Raw genomic sequence first — 21612 nt, forward strand, 5'->3', positions numbered from 1 at the left:
GTTGAAGGTCAAGTTTGCTTTTGTATTTTTTTTTGAAGTTTTGAAAACATGTTGAAGGAAGATTTGACAAATGTAACAATGGAATTTGAAAAAGATTAGAGCAATTAAATCTGAGTTTTTTTTTAATAATTGAAAAACTGGGGGAAAGCATGATTCAATGCCAAAATATTCAGATTGTGGTTCATTTTGGATCAGCTGTTGTGTGAGGTGGTGGGATGTAATTTTCCATGTGCTTGGAGGATCTTGATTGTGGTTAAGATTAAGGTTTACATTTGGGTTTGCATGCTGAAAACTTTCAATGCGACTCCTGAACATGGTGGAAGGGAGCTCCTTATCTCTTGATCAACGTAGATACTGTTCCAACTAATCAGTTCAAGCACAGCAACATCTACAAAATACATTCTTCAGCTTCAAACAGTATGTATTGGGGGAATGGCAAATTCCTCTCATTCATTGCCCATTGTCACGCCAGCAACTGAATGAGATTGTCAGCTAATACCAAATTAGAGACAGTTTTTCTCTCCTGGTGTAGGCCCCATGCCAGTCTAGGAAGTCCTTTAAGACGATTCTTATGGTCAGCAGACTGAAAAAAGTTTAATCGATCAGCCCAAATCGGATTTGAACCCATGTCCCGGGGTGAATGGGCAGTGTCTAAACCCTTGTGCCAACCAGTTCCCTCAGGTAACTATATAATGAGTAATGCAGAAGAGTTCAAGTGGCACATTGAATTCACCTCACCATTTTTGATCCTGAAAACTTGAAGCAACCATTTAAATACAGCTAAAGATGACAGGGTTCCAAAATTCTGCTCTTATTTTTACCCAACATGAAACAGAGAATGCTGGAAATGTACCATGTCGATGGACACCTAAAAGAGAAAGATCGATCTTAACGCTTCAATTAAAAGGTTCATCCAAACCTGAAACAAAATCACAAAATAAGTTCAAATGCATAAATCCCTTCACCCCAGTTGAGCTCATCTATCCAAAATACATCGAAATGTTTCTTAATTGAATCCAGTGACCTGACCGCAACCCCCATTCTTTATAAGCTCTTAAAAGATGTTCATATCTTATAACAAAATAATATTTGTGCTAAAATTGCCCTTTGCAACCCTGAATGTGTCCCCTCTTGTCCTGTCCTGCTCCCCTGGTATAACTGAAAGTGTTGTTTTGGTTTTATTTATATACCGTACCTCCCGAGACATCTGTCTTCAAGGCAGAAGAAGCCTAATTTATCACATGATGCCTTATAGCTTCTCCCCATGAAATGTCGACCTGGCCTTTTCTGAGCTGCTCTGAAGTTGAGCAGTTTCTGCTTTTATTTCAAATCTCCAGGGTTCAGGAGAAAAAAAACCTCTGCACCCTCTGCTGTCTTATTAATTTTCCTGTAAAATGCAGAATTACCTTCAAGTTCAGGAGTGCGAAGATTCTGATCACAGAATGAAATAGCCAACGAGAAGAGCGCTGTTTGTGAATGTGTGCTTTGAAGAGAAACGGGGGTCTGAAATATTGTGAGCGGGGCACAGTTGCTTCAGGAAATGGAGAACATTAAGCAGATTTTATCAGACGCATAAAGTTTTGATTTGTGCTCGGGACATTCTTGAGGTATAAACTCCGAGATGCAGCCTGTATAAGGACTCGGGTTGAAGCATTGCCAAGCTGCCCTGTGTTGAGTGTTTTTTTTTAAGATTTGCTTCCAAACCTCATAATGTTTTAAAGTCAACAGTGACAGTTCTATCCCAGGACTGTAATTAGAAACTGCTGTTGCAACCAGGTTTTTTTTGTTATTAAAATATTCTTTGAAATGAAGGATGACTGTAACTTTGTTTTTGACTAACTTGGGCAGCTTTCCCATCAAAATCAGTCACACTTTGTGATTTTCCAATGACCTTTCCTGTTTTAAAAGAAAAACATGGTTCTTTTTCCCTTCTCTGGCCCTGCTATTGTGACTACGTGGGTTAACCCAGATCAGACACTTGATCGGCAAGACTTTGCTGCAACCTCCATCAAAATACTGTGACTTCCTAAACAGTTGTGTTTAATTCCTACTGATAAAAGCCCCCTCCCACTTCCCCCTTCTCCCCTCCCTGTGCTATATTTCCTTCATAGACTTCCCAATCTAATTAATCTTTATGAAGGTGAAGACTCACCCAATTGTTGAAGATGCAATAAGAAACATAAATAAGGAGCAGACCATACAGTCCATCAAACCTGCTCTGTCATTCAATAAGATTGTGTCGGATCTTCTATCTCAGTTCCATTTTCCTTCCTGCTCTCCATGTTGCTTGATTGCCTTCACAGCCCTCTGGTTTAGAGAATTCCAAAAATTCACAACCCTCTGAGTGAAGATATTTCCGCTGTTTGGAAGTGTCTTGGACTAGGGGGCAGAGTCTAAACATGAGAGCCAGATCTTTCAGGAGTGAAATTAGGAAAAACATCTACACACAAAGGTCAGTGCAAGTTTAGAATTGCTACATCAGGTGTTAATTTTAAATCTGAGATTGATAGATTTTTGTCCGCCAAAGGTATTGAGGAATAAGGGGCAAAGCTGGGAATATGGAGTTAGGTTGCAGATCAACCAGGATCTCATTGAATGGCAGAACAGGTTCAAGGGGCTAAGTGGCCTCCCCCTTTGCTTATGTTCCTATTTATAATCCCAGAATGCCTTGTTATGGTTTTATCTATCTCAGCTTACACTTGCAAGGAATTCAGCATTTGAATCTCAGTGTCCCTGTTCCTCCACACTCTTCAGCATCTTTGCATTGACTTTATGTTCCCATTCTTTGATTTTCCTCCAGGAATGCATTGCCTCACACTTCTCCACATTAAACTGTATTTCTCACTTGGCTGCCCAATCAACTAGCCTGCCTATGTCTCTTTAATGTGTGCCAATATTTATTATTAGCAAATCTCTCTCTCTCTCTCTCTCTCTCTCTCTCTCTCTCTTAGAGACCATTTGCTAAATACTCCATGCAGTATGAGAAAAAACCCTTAATTTTCTCATATATATTGTTCATTTCTTTTCATATTCCTATTTTATCCTTCCTATCTTCCTTTTCCTCTCTCCACTGCACTTGCTGTATTCTGGTTGTTGTTTATTTAATATCGATATCCCTTTTGTGCTCAGTTAATTGCGACCAGATTTCTTCTTACGAACACTTGACTATTTTCCAGTTCTGCTTCGCACTATCATTGTCTGTTTTTATATTGAACATTACTATGTCACTGTCCCTGTTTTATAATTGTTCTCCTCCTCTGTTATTTGTCTCATTTTTCTTCCCAGAACTAAATCTAACAAAGCCTCAGATTAGAAACATAAAGGATTTGGGAAACAGACTTGGATGGATCTCTGCCAGATTAGTTTCAGCTCTCTTAGTCAGGATGCTTCATAGCCACATCTGTCTTTTCCAGAATTGGAAACATGAGGCTGGTTTGTTGGTTTTCTGTAAGATTATGGCTGGAGTAGCAAGGTAACCTGTTGATACAATTAACACCTCGATGTTCTATAGCAACCCAAAATGCAAATTGCTAAGAGCACTGTATGTATATTCTCCAGAAATTAATGCTTTTATACTCTTTATGGACTTTTATGCTGTTCCCCCATGGCAGATTTGGAGGCCGGGAGAGCATAAAATCGGGTGGGATGGTGGCGGGAGTCCCTACCACCTTCCTGCCTCCACCAAAATTATGTCCAGGGCGGGAAATCCTGTGAACGAGGGGTTCTCGGTGTCGCTTTTTCTGGATGCCGAGATCCCCATCGCCAGCATAAAATCCGAGCCTAAGTCTGGGCCTGTTTGCCTTGTGTATGCTTTATTCACATACAGAGTTAACTCGCATTTATAAGAGTGTTTCCTGGAGTTTGCATTCGCCTGCGAGTTGCCCATTGGTCATGTATCATATTTTTCCCCATCACAAAAGCAAAATACTGTGGATACTGGAAATACTCAGCAGCTGTGGCAGCATCTGTGGAAAGAGAAACAGAGTTAAAGTTTCAGATCGATGACCTTTTCTTGGAACTGGAAGGTGTTCAAGGCAAACAGCTTTTAAGATTTTAAGGGATATCTTATAGGAGGAGAAAGGGGGAGAGATTTAGGAGGGAATTCCAAAGCTTCGGGCCTTGGCAGCTGAAGGCAAGGTGGAACAACTAAAATTGTTCCTTCACTGTCGCTGAATCAGAATCCTGGAACACCCTCCCTAACAGCACTGTGGGTGGACCAGCACTGTGGGTGTACCTACACCGCATGGATGTAGCAGTTCAAGAAAGTGGCTCAGCACCACCTTCTCAAGGGCATTTAGGAAAGGGCAATAAATTTTGGCTTTGCCATTGATGCCCATATCCCATGAACAAATAATTTAAAAAATGAAAGTTCAAGATGACAGAATTTGTGGAGCATAAGATCTCGCGGGGGGGGGGGGGGGGGGTGGGGTGCGGGGGAAGGGAGGGTGATGGGGGCGAGAGGGTGCACTGTGAGGCTGAAGGTCACAGAAATAGGGAGGGGCAACGTCACAGTGATTTGAAAGAAAGGATAAAAAACATTTTAAATCGAGGTGTTGCTAACATGGGAGCCAGTGTAGGTAAGCGAGCACGGGGGTGATGGGTGAGTGGATACAGAGCAAGTTCGAGTGGTTACAGCATTTCCACCTTTGATATTCTGATTTCTTTTCAGAGTTTTGATGTTCCTAGCATCTGGCAAGGTCAAAATTAATGAGACACCAGGGCGGCACAGTGGCGCAGTGGTTAGCATTGCAGCCTCACAGCTGCAGGGACCCGGGTTCGATTCTGGGTACTGCCTGTGTGGAGTTTGCAAGTTCTCCCTGTGTCTGCGTGGGTTTTCTCCGGGTGCTCCGGTTTCCTCCCACAAGCCAAAAGACTTGCAGGTCAGTAGGTAAATTGGCCATTATAAATTGTCACTAGTATAGGTAGGTGGTAGGGAAATATAGGGACAGGTGGGGATGTTTGGTAGGAATATGGGATTAGTGTAGGATTAGTATAAATGGGTGGTTGATGGTCGGCACAGACTCGGTGGGCCGAAGGGCCTGTTTCAGTGCTGTATCTCTAATCTAATCTAATCTAATCTGATTATAGTTGCTTTTGGTAGCAGCCTGTTGTTGTACCATTTCATATAAAAAGAAGGAAAAACTATATATTCTTATTATTCATACAGTCATTGAGAGATACAGCACTGAAACAGGCCCTTCGGCCCACCAAGTCTGTGCTGACTCTTGTTTGCAAAGCACGGTTGGAACTCAGATTGTGCTTTTGGTACAGGTCAATAATGTATATGCAGAAAGCTCATGTACTTGCTCAAATACAAGTACAAGTGCATGTTCTTCTGTATGACCAGTATAGAATGTTTCAGGACAGTGTCACACAATAGCTCTGGGTGACCGAGGAAAGATCTAATGGCCGTTAATAATCCTTTTAGCTTAGTTCTTTATTTTATTACCAGTACAGCAACTGAATCCAAATTTGAACAACTTGAGCACTTGCCAGAATATTTCTGAAGCAGAAAGATGACAAATGGTCTGGACTGACAGTGAATTCCATGCAAGGAATGATAGAGGTGTAAGTAATTGGGAACTATGTTGTGCTTTAATCAGGATCATTTATTGCAGTTCAAAACGTGGTCCAGGAAATGTGTGTGATGAGAGTCAGGAGTGATTTGTGGCCTTGGAACCTTCTGTACAGGCTGAGGATGTTTATTTGTGTTTGGAAGCAACTTGCTTGGAATATGTTGAGTTTATCACTGTCACTGTCAGTTGCTGGATGGAAAGATTTCTCTGTTGTTCTACTTTATAAAGTCTAAACAATTTTTTTTGCTTTAAATGTCCAGGATGCTGGAAATGACCTTCAAAAGGTTTGTGGGTGGATTTTGGCTGCTTCTCTTGCATGTTGACCTCTGTAAGACTTGGTGCTCCTTTGTCATGGCTCAGTAAGCACTTCCCAACAGTGGAAATCTGGAACTCTATTCCCATTTAGAAAGCTGTTGAGGCTGGACGGGGGGTGAAAATGTCAAACAAAAATCGATAGGTTTTTGTTGAGTAAGGGTATTGAGGGTTGCAGAACCAAGGCGGGTAACTGGGGTTAGGGTACAGATCAGCCACAATCTAATTATATGCCACAACAGGCTTGAGCTGCTGAATGACCTGCTGCTGTTCCTATGTCTCCTTTGTAGTGTGTACATGGTTGAAGCCCTGATACATTGCTATTTCCAGCTGCCCGTTTGCTGTTTTCTGTGACGGTGAGCCTTGCTATCCATGGTACGTGGAGAATGCACCAATAAATCAGCCTGCCCCAGACCCAATCCCGCTGTGTAGCTCCGTTGCACAGAGCTGTGGGGATTGGCTTAGAAATGGAAAGTAGCAGGAGGTTCTGCTCGACTGAGTGCTGCACGACAGAGGACTTAATTCGGGAATTTGGTAAGTGTGGGAATTAGGCGCAGTGAGGGAGGAGCTGCTGTTGTGGTCTTTTGTGAACAAGCAGTGATCAAAGAAAGGGAGCTGGAGACAGTGAGAGCTGAAGCCCAGAGGCATTAACTAGGTGAGTTGGTAGGTGATTGGTTGGTGAGTTTTAAACATTTTTTTTCCCTTTCTAAACTGGGACAGTAGTTTAATCTGATACTGGGCGATATAAGCATTGTATTAAATTTGTAGCTTACCTAGTTAAACTACTTAATGTAACTACATATTATCAGTGCTATTTTTAAACTTGAAACCTAATTAGTTAAATAAAACACATCAAAGATGGCAGGGCAGGTGATGTTTTGCAGCTGTAGCATGTGGGAGCTGGTGGACACCATTGTGATTTAAAAAAAAAAATGTGTTCATGGAATGTGGGTGTCATTGGCTAAGCCAGCATTTATTGCCCATCCCGAATTGCCCTTGAACTGAGGCCATTTAAGAGTCACATGTAGGCCAGTCCAGGTAAGGACAGCAGATTTTCTTCTCTAAAGGACATTAGAGAACCAGATGGGGTTTTACAACAATTGACAATAGTTTCACAGTCACCATTAGGCTAGCTTTTTATTTATTAATTGAATTCAAATTTCACCATCTGCTATGGTGGGATTTAAACCCATGTCCTCAGAGCATTAGCCTGAGCCTCTGCATTGCTAGTCCAGTGACATTACCACTATGCCACCGCCTCCCCCATGCTGGGGAATCCACTGCAGCCTCATCTGTATTCAGTATCTGCAGCTCGAGGAACTTCGGCTCAGAATTGATGAGCCGGAGTCCGAGATTCAGACACTGCGATGCATCAGGGAGGGGGAAGTTACCTGGACACTTTGTTCCAGGGGACAGTCACACCCCTTCGGATAGGTACTTCAGATGTGGTCCATTCCCAGGGACAGGAGGGTGTGGCTATGAGTGAGGCAGGTATGCGGATGCAGAAGGTAACAATGGAGGAGCCTCAGCTCTCACAATTGTCCAACTGGTTCAAGGTTCTTACAGATTGTGTGGATGAGAACAAGGACTGCAGGAAGGATGAGCAAATTGACTACAGCACAGTGGTGCAGGGGCCCATTCGAGTGTGGGGAGTTAAAAGGAATGCAGCTGTAGTAGGGGACAATATAGTTAAGGGGATAGACAGCTGAGAGTGAGAGTCCCGAAGTCTGTTCTGCCTGCCCGGTGCAAGGGTTAAGGACACCTCCTCGGGGCTGGAGAGCAACCTGAAGTGGAAGGGGAAGGATCCAGTTGTCATGGTCCATGTGGGTACCAATGACATAGGCAGGACTAAAAAAGAGGCTATGTAAGGGAGTATGAGCAGCTGGGGGCTAAATTAACAAGCAGAACCACAAAGGCAGTAATCTCCGGATTATTCCCTGAGCCATGAGCAAATTGGCAGAGGGTAACTAAGATCAGAGAGTTGAATGCATGGCTCAAAGACTGATGAAGGAGAAATGGTTTTCAATTCATGGGGAACTGGCACCAGAACTGGGGAAAGAGGGAACTGTCCCATTGGGATGACCTTCACCTGAACCATAATGCAACCAGTATCCTGGGGCCTTGACTATTTATGATCTATATGAATGACTTAGATGAAGGGACCAAGTGTACTGTCACCCAATTTGCGAACGGTACAAAGATAGGTGGGTAACCTAGTTTTGAGGAGGACACAAATTGTCTGCAAAGAGATATTGATTGGTTAAGTCAGCGGGCAAAAATTTGTCATATGGAGTATAATGTGGGAAAATTTGAGGTTGTCCACTTTGGCAGGAAAGCAGAATATTATTTACATGGAATGACTGCAGAATGCTGTGGTACAGAGGGATCTGGGTGTCTTGTACATGAATCACAAGAAGTTAGCGTGCAGGTACAACATGTAATAAGGAAGGCAAATGGAATGTTGGCCTTTATTGCAAGGGAGATGAAGTATAAAAGTAGGGAAGGCTTGCTACAACTGTATGGGGCATTGGTGAGACCGCATCTAAAGTACTGTGTACAGTTTTGGTCTCCTTACTTAAGAAGGGATATACTTGCATTGAAAGCAGTTCAGAGAAGGTGCACTAGGCTGATTCCTGGGATGAAGGGGTCATCTTATGAGGAAAGGTTGAGCAGGTTGGGCCTATACTCATTGGAGTTTAGAAGAATGAGAGGCGATCTTGTTGAAACATATAAGATTCTGAGGGAGCTTGACAGGGTAGGCACTGAGAGGATGTTTCCCCTCGTGGGGTAATCTAGAACGAGGGAGCATGGTTTCAAAATAAGGGATCTCCCTTTTAAGACTGAGATGATGGGGAATTTCTTCTCTGAGGGTTGTTAATCTTTGGAATTCTCTTCCCCAGGGAGAAGTGGAGGCTGGGTTATTGAATATATTCAAGGCTAAGTTAGACAGATTTTTGATCTTCAAGGGGTTTGGGTGGAGGGCAGGAAAATGGAGTGAAGGCCACAATGAGATCAGCCATGATCATCTTGAATGGTGGAGCAGGCTCGAGGGGCCGAATGGCCTACTCCTGCTCCCATTACTTATGTTCTTATGCCTGCCACATATCTAAAGAGAAACCAGAAACGTAGACAAGGGTGAAAGGACTGATGGAACAATGCACTTAAATTTGTGGAGCCTGAGTTTAAATTCAGTTCAACGAGAGAGATTAAGATCTCCTTTCTCTATTGGTTTACAGGTCTTGGTTACATTAGCTTGAGCTGCCAGGTTGCCTATCCCCAGGTTCAAATATATAGATTGGTGTGGAAAATGGAACTGTCACGTTGATACAGTAGTCTTTTGAGGTTGAGTTATTCTAGAGGGAGCCACACCATATCTGACCTGGGGCGCTCACTGTTGAGACTGTGTGCTGAAGGTGGAACAGTGTTCCTTTATTTGGAACTACCTTTTGTTGATAGTAGCAGGTAGCGCAGTGGTTCTGACGTTGACTATTAACCCAGCAGTTGCAAGTTTAAATCCCACCGCAAGTGGAGTTGAGTTCAATAAATCTGGAAAAATGCAATCTTCTGGATTGTTATTAAACGTACAACTGGTTCTCTGATGTCTTTAACGAAAGGACAGTCTCCCAGCCTGGCAGGGACACTGGAGCATGGCTGAATCTTAACACCCTCAGGACAACTAGGTATATGAATGTTGTCCACATCCCAAGAACAATTTTTCTTTTTAAAAAAAGAGAACTGGAGCATTATATCTTGTCAGGCGTCACATTGTATTTTGCAATTTGGTGTTCTGTGCAGCGTCTTTCTGAGGTAGTATTTTTAATACTGTTTGTAGGTGATTCCTGGAGAAAATTACAAAGGGTTGCTTGTGCATGGGGAACTTTATTCTGAATGTTCTCTTTTATGTATTATGGGGTACTCCTTAATGCTAACTTAATACCGAATAATTAATTTTTTTTTTAAACACAAAAATGACTGAATTTCAAAGGGGTAGAAAAGGCTTGAAACTGGCTTAGTGTCAGGTTAGCCCAGTGGGAGTAGAAATAACAGCCAGTTGTGGAGCAGGCAGAATTGTCTTTAGACACATTCGCAGCTTCTGAAATCCCAAAGAAGTGATTTAGCAACGCACGATTTCTGTGGGAAACAAAAGAGATCACCCCCAGCATCCCAAAAGCAAGCACTTTTTCCGAACTAATAATCATAGTGTTCCTCCTCCAGCCCCCAGCTAAAGCATCCCCAACCAGCCTTGAGGAAAAAAGGAGACAGAAAAAGATGTGCCAATTGAATGCGGACTTGTGTCATAATTTAGGAGGAACATAGTAAGTTTGGATTAATCAGGCTGGAGAAATGTATTGTGTCTCTCCGAGAGGATTCGGACTTCCTGAAAAATGGATCTGTTTGGACAAATTTACTGAGACATTGAGAACAACCATTGAGAGTTGCTACAGACATGTGATGTGCAGCTGGGTTATTAGTTGTTTCAGTGTGATAAACTGCACTGTGTAGGAAAGGCCTTGTTAGAAACTTCTAACTGCTAATAACGTAGCCCGAATACTGAAGTGGAAAGAATAGGAGGAATCACCACAGCAGAATATAGGAGCAGGAGGAGGCCACTCAGCCCCTCGAGTCTGTTCTGCCATTCAATTAAATACATATCTTAAGTCCATCTACCACTTTGGTTCTGTATCCCTTAACACCCCCGACTAACAAAAATCTATCATAGTGGAAAATAAGTTGCAAAGGCAAGTCTGTCTGTGGGAAATTCAACATCAGAGTGGCCTTTCCACCATTACCTACTGTGACGCTGGCCACGTATATATGTTCTGTTAATGTGTGGTGTGTTTCAGTGCTTTCCGTGTTAGTTGCATAGTTGAAAATATGTAATCTAATGGATGGATAGTTGTGAAATCAAGGGTAATGATGACATTTAGAGTCACAAAGACTTGCGTGCTTTTTCTTTCATCACCCAAATTACTTTTCCTTCCGTGCTTCCTTTTCTGAGGATTCCTTGGATTTCTGCCAGTTGAGAATGCAGGTGGGTGTCTCATATTGCCTCTGCTTTTGGCTTAAGATGGCTTTCTCTTACCCCCACTCACCCCTCCCCCCACCCCGCTTTACCTCCCACCATGTTTCCTGCCCTCCCCGCTGCTCACTCCTGCCTTTTCCATGTGTTTTCCGTTGAGCCTTCCTATTAAGTTTTGGAATGCTTCTAACTAATTTGCGCATGCATTTGCGCCTGGAAACCCATGTCGTCAGGAAGCAAAGGAAATACCTGTATAAGATTGAGGAAACCCGAATGTGAGTGTGTTATGCACACAACTTGGCAATGCTTCTTCAACAACCTCTGCCAAACCCATGACCTTGGCCACCGAGAAGGATAAAGGCAGCAGGCGCGTGGGAACACCACCACCTGCAAATCTCACACCTCATCCTGTCCTGGAAATATATCACCATTCCTTCATCACTTGGCCAAAATCCTAAAACTCTTCTCCTAACAGCACTGTAGCAGTACCTTCACCACATGGACTGCAACAGTTCAAGAAGGCAGCTTACCATCACCTTCTCAAGGGGAACTGGAGATGGACAATAGATGTCAACCTTGACAGCGATGCACATATGCCAAGAATTAATTTTGAATAAACAATGCTCTTTTATGCCCTTATATCGATTTATGTGCCAAATGCATCTCAGATCTGTTATGAAAGTGCTTCCATTTTTGTTAAATATTTTTGAGGACTCATTTAAAGTGTGGAAATGAATTCATTTTGGAAGAATGAAGATTTCATAGATGCTGGACTTTGTTTCTTTGTTGAAAGTTCACTGAAAGGACACTGAGAGGTCTTGTTTGAAAACAACCTTTAGTAGGTATCACATGCCTTAAGCTCAATAAGCAATAGAAACCTTGGTGACGTGGGGGAGATGTTTACAGAGAAGTGACATGTCAAGATTTATGAGGATCAGGAGGTGGTTGCGCTTCTGAGATATTGTTTTGGTTCAGTTAGGGTCTGGAGAGTGTTGAAAAGCAGCTGGTTTTGTAGCCTGCTGAAAAGAAACCCCCCCCCCCCCACCAGCTCATCTTTCCTGCACCTCTCTGAGACCCTAAAAAATCCAATGTGTCAGCTCCTGTTTCTCTTCCTCTTTGAAAAAACTGTGCAAATCCAGAGTGTGATAACTGAAATCTTTCATGCCACATTTCTCTTGGCTACCAGAGTATTTCTCGACATCTCCAGAATGAACTGCTTCTGAAAAGGTCACAGTGACCCGTCTCCATATACCAGGACACCAGACCAAAAGGGACAACTGACATCCTTCCATATCTTCACTTTTTTTCTTCGTGGATTAGCAAGTATTTGGCCAAAATATTCCTTTTTTTGTCTTTTTTTGTGTAAAAGATCTCTGCAGAGAGAATTTATTTTTTTTCAGTGTGTGTGGGGGCTATTTAAAAAGGGAACTTTCATATTTCAATCTGTGTGTTAATGCTTTGCTTCATTATTGGACAAGTCTTGTTTTATAATAAACTGATAATTTTGTTGTTTATTTAAGAAACATGGTTGGTGTATTTTATTCTGGGATAAAGAGTAGAATATATGATTGACCGAATTGGTAACTGGGTCCTTTTGGCCTCCTTGTCTCGAGAGACAATGGGTAAGCGCCTGGAGGTGGTCAGTGGTTTGTTGAGCAGCGCCTGGAGTGGCTATAAAGGCCAATTCTGCAGTGACAGACTCTTCCACAGGTGCTGCAGGTAAAGTTGGTTGTCGGGGGCTGTTACACAGTTGGCTCTCTAATTACACTGCTGTCTGTTTTCCTGCCAACTGCTAAGTCTCTTCGACTTGCCTCTCTTCGACTCGCCTCTCTTCAGCCCCACCTTTATGGCTATTCTCCAGCTCTGCCTATCGCTGGCAACTGGCTCCCACGACTTGTGATCAATGTCGCAGGACTTCATGTCGCATTTGCAAGTGTCTTTAAAGCGGAGACACGGGCGGCCGGTGGGTCTGATACCAGTGACAAGCTCGCTGTACAATGTGTCCTTGGGGATCCTGCCATCTTCCATGCGGCTCACATGGCCAAGTCATCTCAAGCGCCGCTGGCTCAGTAGGGTGTATATGCTGGGGATGTTGGCCACCTCGAGGACTTCTGCGTTGGGGATAGGGTCCTGCCACCTGATGCCAAGGATTCTCCGGAGGCAGCAAAGATGGAATGCATTGAGACATCACTCTTGGCTGACATACGTTGTCCAGGCCTCGCTGCCGTAGAGCAAGGTATTGAGGTAACTGGGTAAACATTTAAATATATGTTGTGACCTGTGGAGAAGTGGAAGTAGAAAAGACAGTGCACTCCTCCCGCCTCGGTTGTAACAGATCATTATCCTGATCATCCCCCGGGCTAAAGAGTCATACAAGAGAATTTGCTTCAATTTTGTTGGTTCAAAACTGGTGTAAAATTTAAGTCCAGAATTTTAAGTGCAGCAGGAAAGAATAGCATTTTTCTGGTATTTTATTGAAACTTTTTGAGTGATACTGTTACTATCCTTACTGAAACGTGCATTGTATTTTTGTTTCAGTGTATTTTTATGGCAACAGTGTACATCACATTTAAAATTGAAAAACTTCCAGTTACATGTTATTAAACATACTAATGTGAGTAAATGATGGATTGATTGGATCTTTAGTTTACATACTTTGCAAAGGAATATAGGGTGTGAGTCTGGTGTTTCCTCAGTGCTCAAGTTGTTTCGGGTGATTTTTGCTTGTGTACGCTCATTTTTATATACCATGTATGAGATGACAGGGAATTTGGAAGTAAATAGACATCAGAATTGGTGTAATTTGGAGTTGGGGTCCCTACAGGAAATTCCAGGCAGACTTTTGCCCCTTTCCCTGCCTCATAGTGAGCATGTGAGGCAAAACCTGAGACTGTTAGTTGTAAGAGGCAGTGTTATAAATGATAACATTGAGCAGACAAGAGCCAGACTTGCCAAAGGGAACAGTAGGTAACAGCTTGAAGAGCAAAGATGGAGATGCAAGACAGGTCATGAAACTCAAATAAAAGCATGTATTCTGTATTTAGTGTATTTTAAGATTGCAACTCAACCATGTGATGCACAGTAGGTAACTAAAATTGAAGTATGAATTTTGGATCTCTCAATTGATTTGCTGTGCACCTCTGTTCATACATTAAAAAGCAATCATCAGCACTTTAGGGATCCACACACCACACCATAATCTTATTTTGCTTGTGCTGAGAAGTTCTTCATATCCTGAGAGAGAACAATTGTAAACGTACGTCTAATTATCACTATTCTTGAGTGTCTTGGCATTTACAAAGTCCCTCCAAATTCCCAATGCAGTTTATAAGTGCTTTAGATGAAGTCCAAGATCCTCTAGAATCATAGAATTTTACAGCACATGGAAAGGACATTCGGTCCATCGTGCCTGTGCTGGCTCTTTGAAAAAGCTATCCAATTATTCCCATTCTTCTGCTCTTTCTCCATAGCCTTTCAGATTTTCCCCCTTCAAGTATTACCTTAAATCTGTGTCCTTTGCTGACTGACCTTCCTGCCATTGAAAATAGTTTCTCCTTATTTACTCTATCGAAACCCTCTATAATTTTGAACACCTCTACTAAATCTCCCAATAATTTTCTTTAAGGAGAACAACTGCAGCTTCTCTCGCCTTTCGACATCACAAGTCTCTCGTCCTGGTGCCACTCTAGTCAATCTCTTCTCTACCCTCTCCAAGATCTTGACATCCTTCTTAACGTGCGGTGCCCAGAATTGGACACAATGCTCCAGCTGAGGCCTAAACAGTAATTTATAAAGGTTTAGCTATAACTTCCTTGCTATTTGTACTCTCTGCCTCCATTTATAAAGCCCAGGATCCTGTATGCTTTTTTCACAGCATTATCAACTTTTCCTGCCACCTTCAAAGATTTGTGTACGTGAACCTCCAGGCCAAATAATGGCATGAAATGTATTTCATATAGCCACAGGATGGCTGCTGAAATCAACCCTGATTTGCTAGTTACATTAGCTGTCTTTTATCTGGAATATCGATGTGTCTTTTATCGACTCTTCTCTCTTTTTCTCTTTCTGCCTCACACCCCCTCCCATCCCAGCACCCCACGCTTCGATATAAATGTGCCCATGCTGAGCCCCACTGATGGGATTTATTCTCTCCCTCCTTTAAGAACCACCGTGTGGCTCATTGTTCTGAAGTGGAATGCACTGTTTATATAAATTATATAAATTATAAACATGCCTGGGGTGGGGGGGGGCAAACTCCAGACGCTGATACTTTGTCACACATGTGCTCTTTGGTAAATGATGATGGCAAATGATCAAGAGGGATTCTGCAAGCTCTAACCACTGTGGTGACTGCAAATACTGCGCAGTTAATGTCAAACAGCCTCTGATAATGCAGGATTTCATTCTGTTTCTTCAATAGTAATTCCAGTTGAAGTTTGAAGGACACACAGTGGGTTCCAACAGGAGGTTTTAATGTTGATGAAGTGGCTCTGTTTGTGAGGAGCTTGCAACTTATTAAATGGCTTGTGTGTTATTTCAATGCAAAAGCTGCTGACGGAGGCTCTTTTTTTTTAAACCGTGTTGACAAGCTGTTAGTGCTGGTTTCAATATTGTATATCTTAGAAACTAAGAGAAGAAAAAGCATGACTCAGCTTATTGAAAACAACAGTATCTTTCAGTCAGGAACAGATGGAGTAATGCTCTGAAAAATAATAGTTTCAACATTCCTTTTAGTAACTATCATTGAAGCAGATCATATCGTTCACTTACACCATCCAGGACAAAGCAGCCACTTTAATCAGCACCCTATCCACCAGATTAAACATGCACCACTGGCACACAGTGGCAGCAGTGTGTACCATCTACAAGATGCACTGTGGCAACTCACCAAAGCACCTTTGGCAGCACCTTCCAAACCCGCGACCTCTTCCACCTAGATGGGCAAGGGCAGCAGATATATGGGAACACCAGCGTCTGCAAGTTCCCCTCCAAATCACACATCATCCTGACTTGGAACTATATTGCCATTCCTTCACTGTCGCTGTGTCAAAATCCTGGTATTCCCTCCCTAACCGCGCTGTGGGTGTGGCCTGCAGCGATTCAAGAAGGCAGCTCACCACCACTTTCTCAAGGGCAAGTAGGGATGGGCAATGCCCACATCCCAAGAATGAGTGGAGTTTTATGCATTTTTGTCTAAATATAGTGACCAATGAGCAGGTTTTGGTTTTAGTGGCAACGTTTCTATTTTACGAATTGGGAGTAATGGGTCAGTTCTAGTATATTGATTGGGAATATTACGTGACATTCCACCACATGATGTTGCTAATGAGCCATACATTTCTGTTCTCATTTCTTTGTCGAAATTTGATTTTGGAATTATGTAACAGCTCATAACGATTGGGCTGAGAGTGGAATTAATGAGCATTATCTGCTGTTGTTTTGTTCCCAAGTTGGCATAAATCAATTCATAGAAGTGTAGAATCTTGCTTGGTTTACCTACAGTAAGAATTTGTGAGCAGATGTTAATTATGAGAATGCAAGGTTTCCAATGGGTTAAATTCAACGACTCACTTTCCTGGGTTACCTGCTAACTCCTCTGCTATGTGCTGTATGATTAATCTTTTGGATGTCCACTTGACCCAGTTGCCTGAGTCGAAAGGTTATGGGGTTTGAAACCATAGCAGGGCTGTCGTCCTTCGAATGAGACGTTGAACTGTGGCTCATGTCTGTACTTTTTTTTTTAAAAAGCTGCAGTGGGGGGAGGGGCGGAGTCCTGGGAGGTTGAGTTTAATGGGCTGAAGGGCTTACCACCCAAACCTTTCCCATAATCTCTTTATATAATTTGATTTCATTTTTCCTTATTTGTGTGGCTCAATGGATAGCCTTTCAGTCAGAGGGTTGTGGGTTCAAACCCCACTCCAGAAACTGGAGCACAACAAATCTAGGCTGACACTCCTGATGCAGTGCCGAAGGAGTGCTGCACTTATGGGGGTACTGTCTTTGGATGAGATGTTAAACCGAGGCCCTGTCTACCTTCTCAGCTGGACATAAAAGATCCCATGGCACTATTTTGAAGAAGAGCTAGGGAATTTGCTTTGGGATCCTGGCCAATATTTATCCCTCAATCTACATTACTTGAAAAAAAATTATCTAGTCATTATCATATTGCTGTGTGTGGGAGCTTGCTGTGCGCTTATTGGCAAGCGTGTCCCCTACGTTACTATAGTGGCTATACTTCAGAACTAGCTCATTGGCTATAAAGTGCTTTGAGGCATCCTGAGGTCGTGAAAGGCGTTATTTAAATTCACGGCTTTTTTTTCTTTGTGCAATAATTGATCTGTAATTCCAAAATTAGAAAAGAAAATTTCTTTAAAGGAAAAGATCACTCGACCGATTTTAGAATGAATATCTTTATCAGTAGGTGATAAATATTTGGAATAATGTGCCAGGCAGGGTAGTGAGAACAAGATTCCAGATAGTTAAAAAGAGGCTAGATGGAGAGAGTTGGGATACGAGAAGAATGAGACTCGATGTGTGAAATGACCAATTCCCGGTCATGACTTGACTTGGGTTCTTGGGAGATCGAAACAACTACAGTGTAATGCCCAAGAAATAGCTGAGCTGAAATTGATGGTCACCAGATGAACAGTGGAGTTGTCCTGGAGATCTGAACGGTAGGAATGGCTTTCTCACCATTAAAGAAAAAGGAAGCCTTGCATTTATATAGCACCCTTCTTGACCTCAGGATGCCCCAAAGTGCTTTACAGCCAATGAAGTACTTTTTGAAGTGTAGTCACTGTTGTAATATGGGAAATGCAATAGCCACTTTTTGCACAGCAAGCTCCCACAACCAGCAATGTGTTAATAAGCAGGTAATCTTTTTTTAGTGCTGTTGATAGAGGAATAAACATTGGCCGGGATACCTGGGATAACGACCCTCCCGCCCCCCGCTCTTCCTGAGAATAGTGCCATGGGACTTTTTGCATCCACGTGAGAGGGCAGATGGGGGCCTCAGTTTAATGTCCCATTTGAAAGACACCTCTGACAGTGGAGCACTGAGTTCAAGCTTAGAGTTTTGTGCTCTAATATCTAGAGTGGAACTTGAACCCACAACTCAGAGGAGAGATTGTTACCAACTGAGCCACAGTTGTCCATGTCGGCACACCTAATGTGTTTATTTTAGAGGGGTTTGGGGGATAGCGGGCCTTGACTTTGTTCCTGGTTAAATCAGTTGCTTCACTCTAGTAGAAATGGTTCTGGGTAACATTACACTTCAAAAGGTACTTTATTGGCTTTGAAGCGCCTTGGAATGTGCTAAGGACGGGAAAGGTGCTCTATAAATGCAATCCCACTCATTGATTGAAATTGAAACCATCTGAAAAATGGTTCAAAGATTAAATATTAGTGGTGTACTTCCCATCAAGAATTTGTGTGGAGCGGGCTCCTTCAGAACTTAGCTAATTAATCCAATAGATCAATGTCATGAATTCAGTTCTGAAAACCGTTTTATCTTTTCTACTGTTGACGCTTGATTGAAAATTCTTTTTGCTAAACAAAATTACCATATTCACAGGAAACTGCAGACCCTCTCCTGCCTCTGTTTGTTGTCATATCTAGTCATTACAAATCACCAGTCAAGTGTTTCCTTATCGGCACGTATTTTTGATGTTTGACTGCCAGAGAGTTTCTGGGGAAAGTATTTTTGAATGAGAGGTTTATGTTGATGGAGTTTGCAATAATGAAGCTTTACTGCAGTTGCGTTGCTTGTAGTGACTCTGGCCACATTGTAAGTGGAGCTGCTGAGCAGACAGGTCCGGGCTCTTTGGAACTTCTTTACTCTCCTCGTTGTGAGGAAAGGATACAGTGTAGAATGATACTGGTGCTAAAAGGGTTGAACTATGAGAACAGGTTGCGGAGATGAAGCTTGTATTCCCTCAAGTGTATAAGATTAAGGGGTGATCTAGTTGAGGTATTTAAGATGATTAAAACATTTGATTGGGTAGATGATTGTGGCGGGGGGGGAGGGATTGGTCCAGAGCAAGGGGACATAACCTTAAAATTCGAGCTAGGCCATTTATGGAGGATGTCGAGAAGTACTTCACACAAAGGATAGTGGAAACCAACTCTTCCCCCAAAAAGCAGCTGAGGCTGGGGTCAATTGAAAATATCAGAACAGAGTTTGATCGATTTTTGTTAAGCAAGGGTTTTGAGGGTTACAGAATCATGGCAGGTAGATAGAGTTTAAGATCTCGATCAATCGCAATCTAATTGAATGGCAGAACAGGTTCTAGGGGCTGAATGGCCTACTCCCCTTCCAATGAAGGCGTGGCGATTTATGGGAAGATATGAATAGCAGTCGGCCATTCAGCACCTCATGGCTGTTCTGCCATCCTACTAGACTCTCATTTGGGCTAGGTTCTTGGGAGAGAAGCAGCCACGAAATATCCTCATCTAATAACCAGTCTTCATAACTGAGTTTATCTGCAGCTAGTTTACTGTGGCAAACATCTCCGACAAACCTCACCCTGTTCCAGCATCTTCTGACACGCAGGTCCCAGAAAGGGGTCACAGGAGGGTGATCAAGGTTGTGGATTCAGGCCATGAGCTTACTTAGCACAGGCCAGAGGATGAAGGTGGCGCCTTTTTGGTCTCTACCTGTTACAGCACCAATTTGAAACAAATTGAGCAATGCAGGGAGTTACAGGTAGTTTCATTCTGACATTTTTTTTTTTGCTGCTTTTCTGAATAAAAATTGGGCATTCCGTTTGCTAAGAAAACTACCCAGTTGACACGGTAGAATCATGTCGTGATAGATTTAATGTCACCTCTTTTGCTTTGAAAACAAAACTAGTTTACTTATTTCAACAGCTATTCTTTGAATTATCAATGCAATGTCAGAAGACAGTTAATAGCAATCTTGTCCACCAGACTCAGGAATTTGCTGACTGTCAGTGTGAGGCCCTCACCTGCCAAGTATGAGGCATATTAATTTTGTCATGAACATTGATTTTAAACTATTACTGGAGTGAGGGGAGGACTCATTGAACAGATCAGCCGTGGCTGGAAAATACATTTGCATATTAACATACGGTGTTTGGAAGGACAAAGCAGCCATTCCCCGACGTTCAATCCACAATGGACTTTTGATCACCAGACGTTGAAGGTGGGGGAGCTCGCATCCCAGGTTGACTGCTAAGGTGGCCGAATACGCAAACAGACATGGTCAACCCAGCTAGTCACATGACTAACCTGCTGGGCAACCTAAGTTTTTTTTTTTTTTTTAAATTTGTACTAACAGTTTGGGCAGAAAGTGTTTGCTCCCGAACTGAGAAGATCGCTCCTGTCTGCTCCCATTTCTTTCTCACAAGCCTCTGCATCCACTGAAGACACATGAACCCCAAGAGAGAAAAGTCTCCGACAGCGAACAAGGTTCAAGAAGAATACCTTGCCTCAACGAAAAGTGAGATCTACCTACAATCAAGGACACTACAGTGAACTCAAAAAACCATAACAACAACTCTTCAGATATTGCCTCAAACTGTTGTACTTTATTTTTCTTCTGCTCTTTGCTGTCTCTATTTGCATTTGTGTATCGCGTATACATGCTAGCGTGGGGCACGGCATGTGTCCATAAGCGTTAACCGAATTAGAGTTTAGTTGAATAAATTTAAACTTTTCTTCTTGAAACCTGAGAAAGTCTGTTTGTGCTGGTTACTTGGCCGTATAATTGTCAAGTGGTGAACAAGGATTCACCAAGGGGGAGCTAAAAACACGGGGCTGAATTTTACCGGCCCCTCGATTCTGCGGATCACGGTGCAGGGGCCGGTAAAATTCTAAGGGGAGAGGTCCACCTCAACCCGCAGTGTCGAGAAGGGCCCGCCGCAAATTACTGGCGGTGGGGGGACCTCGGTGCAGCTTCCCTCGCCGCACAGCGGCAGCACCCCAATTTGAATATGTTAAACGGTACTTACCTCTGCAGATTATGCAGCCCGCTGCCTCGCCATGGACACTTCCTGATTTTGATTTGAACAGGCGGCCGTCACGTGCCGTCCTGTTCACGATTAGAAAAGCCGGCAGGTCATCGGAGGCAGAAGGTTTTGCTACGGAAGATAAGTTCCCTTTTCAGGGGTCACAGCTCTGCGTTCTTAAAGGGAGGAGGGAGGGGGTCTGGGATTACTGGAGTGAAAGCTCTGCAGACTTGAAAGGAGATACTGTATAACCTCCCTCCATAAACAGTGTATGCTTTGTGTTTGTTTGTGTTTGTGAAGGAGCAATGGCACTCTAGTCACCCTGTGTGTGGGGAGTGTGCCAGAAAGTTTAGTTTAGAGATACAGCACTGAAACAGGCCCTTCGGCCCACCGTGTCTGTGCTGACCATCAACCACCCATTTATACTAATACTATGCTAATTCCATATTCCTACCACATCCCCACCTATATTTCCCTACCACCTACCTATACTAGGGGCAATTTACAATGGCCAATTAACCTATCAACCAGCAAGTCTTTGGCATGTGGGAGGAAACCGGAGCACCCGGAGGAAACCCACGCAGACACAGAGAGAACTTGCAAACTTCACACAGGCAGTACCCAGAATTGAACCCAGGTCGCTGGAGCTGTGAGGCTGCGGTGCTAACCACTGCGCCACTGTGCCGCCCTAAAGGGTAGGAGCATTAAGGTTATCTGGATGGTAGGGGCAATCGAT

The 21612-nt window shown here is 43.0% G+C and overlaps 1 protein-coding gene across 5 annotated transcripts in view; it reads left to right on the top strand.

Annotated features, from left to right (window-relative positions):
* smyd3 (SET and MYND domain containing 3) overlaps nt 1–21612 on the top strand; it is a 737952-nt gene that overhangs the window by 265473 nt on the left and 450867 nt on the right. The window contains exon 1 of one of the 5 annotated variants that reach the window (XM_068045421.1): nt 6470–6543. The exons of the other annotated variants lie outside the window; for them this stretch is intronic. The gene's annotated coding sequence lies outside the window, so the exon portion shown is untranslated. Of the gene's footprint in view, nt 1–6469; nt 6544–21612 lie in introns of those variants that run through there. 5 annotated transcript variants of the gene reach the window in all.

This window comes from Heterodontus francisci, chromosome 13 (assembly GCF_036365525.1).
Source record: "Heterodontus francisci isolate sHetFra1 chromosome 13, sHetFra1.hap1, whole genome shotgun sequence".
Classification (NCBI taxonomy): domain Eukaryota; kingdom Metazoa; phylum Chordata; class Chondrichthyes; order Heterodontiformes; family Heterodontidae; genus Heterodontus; species Heterodontus francisci.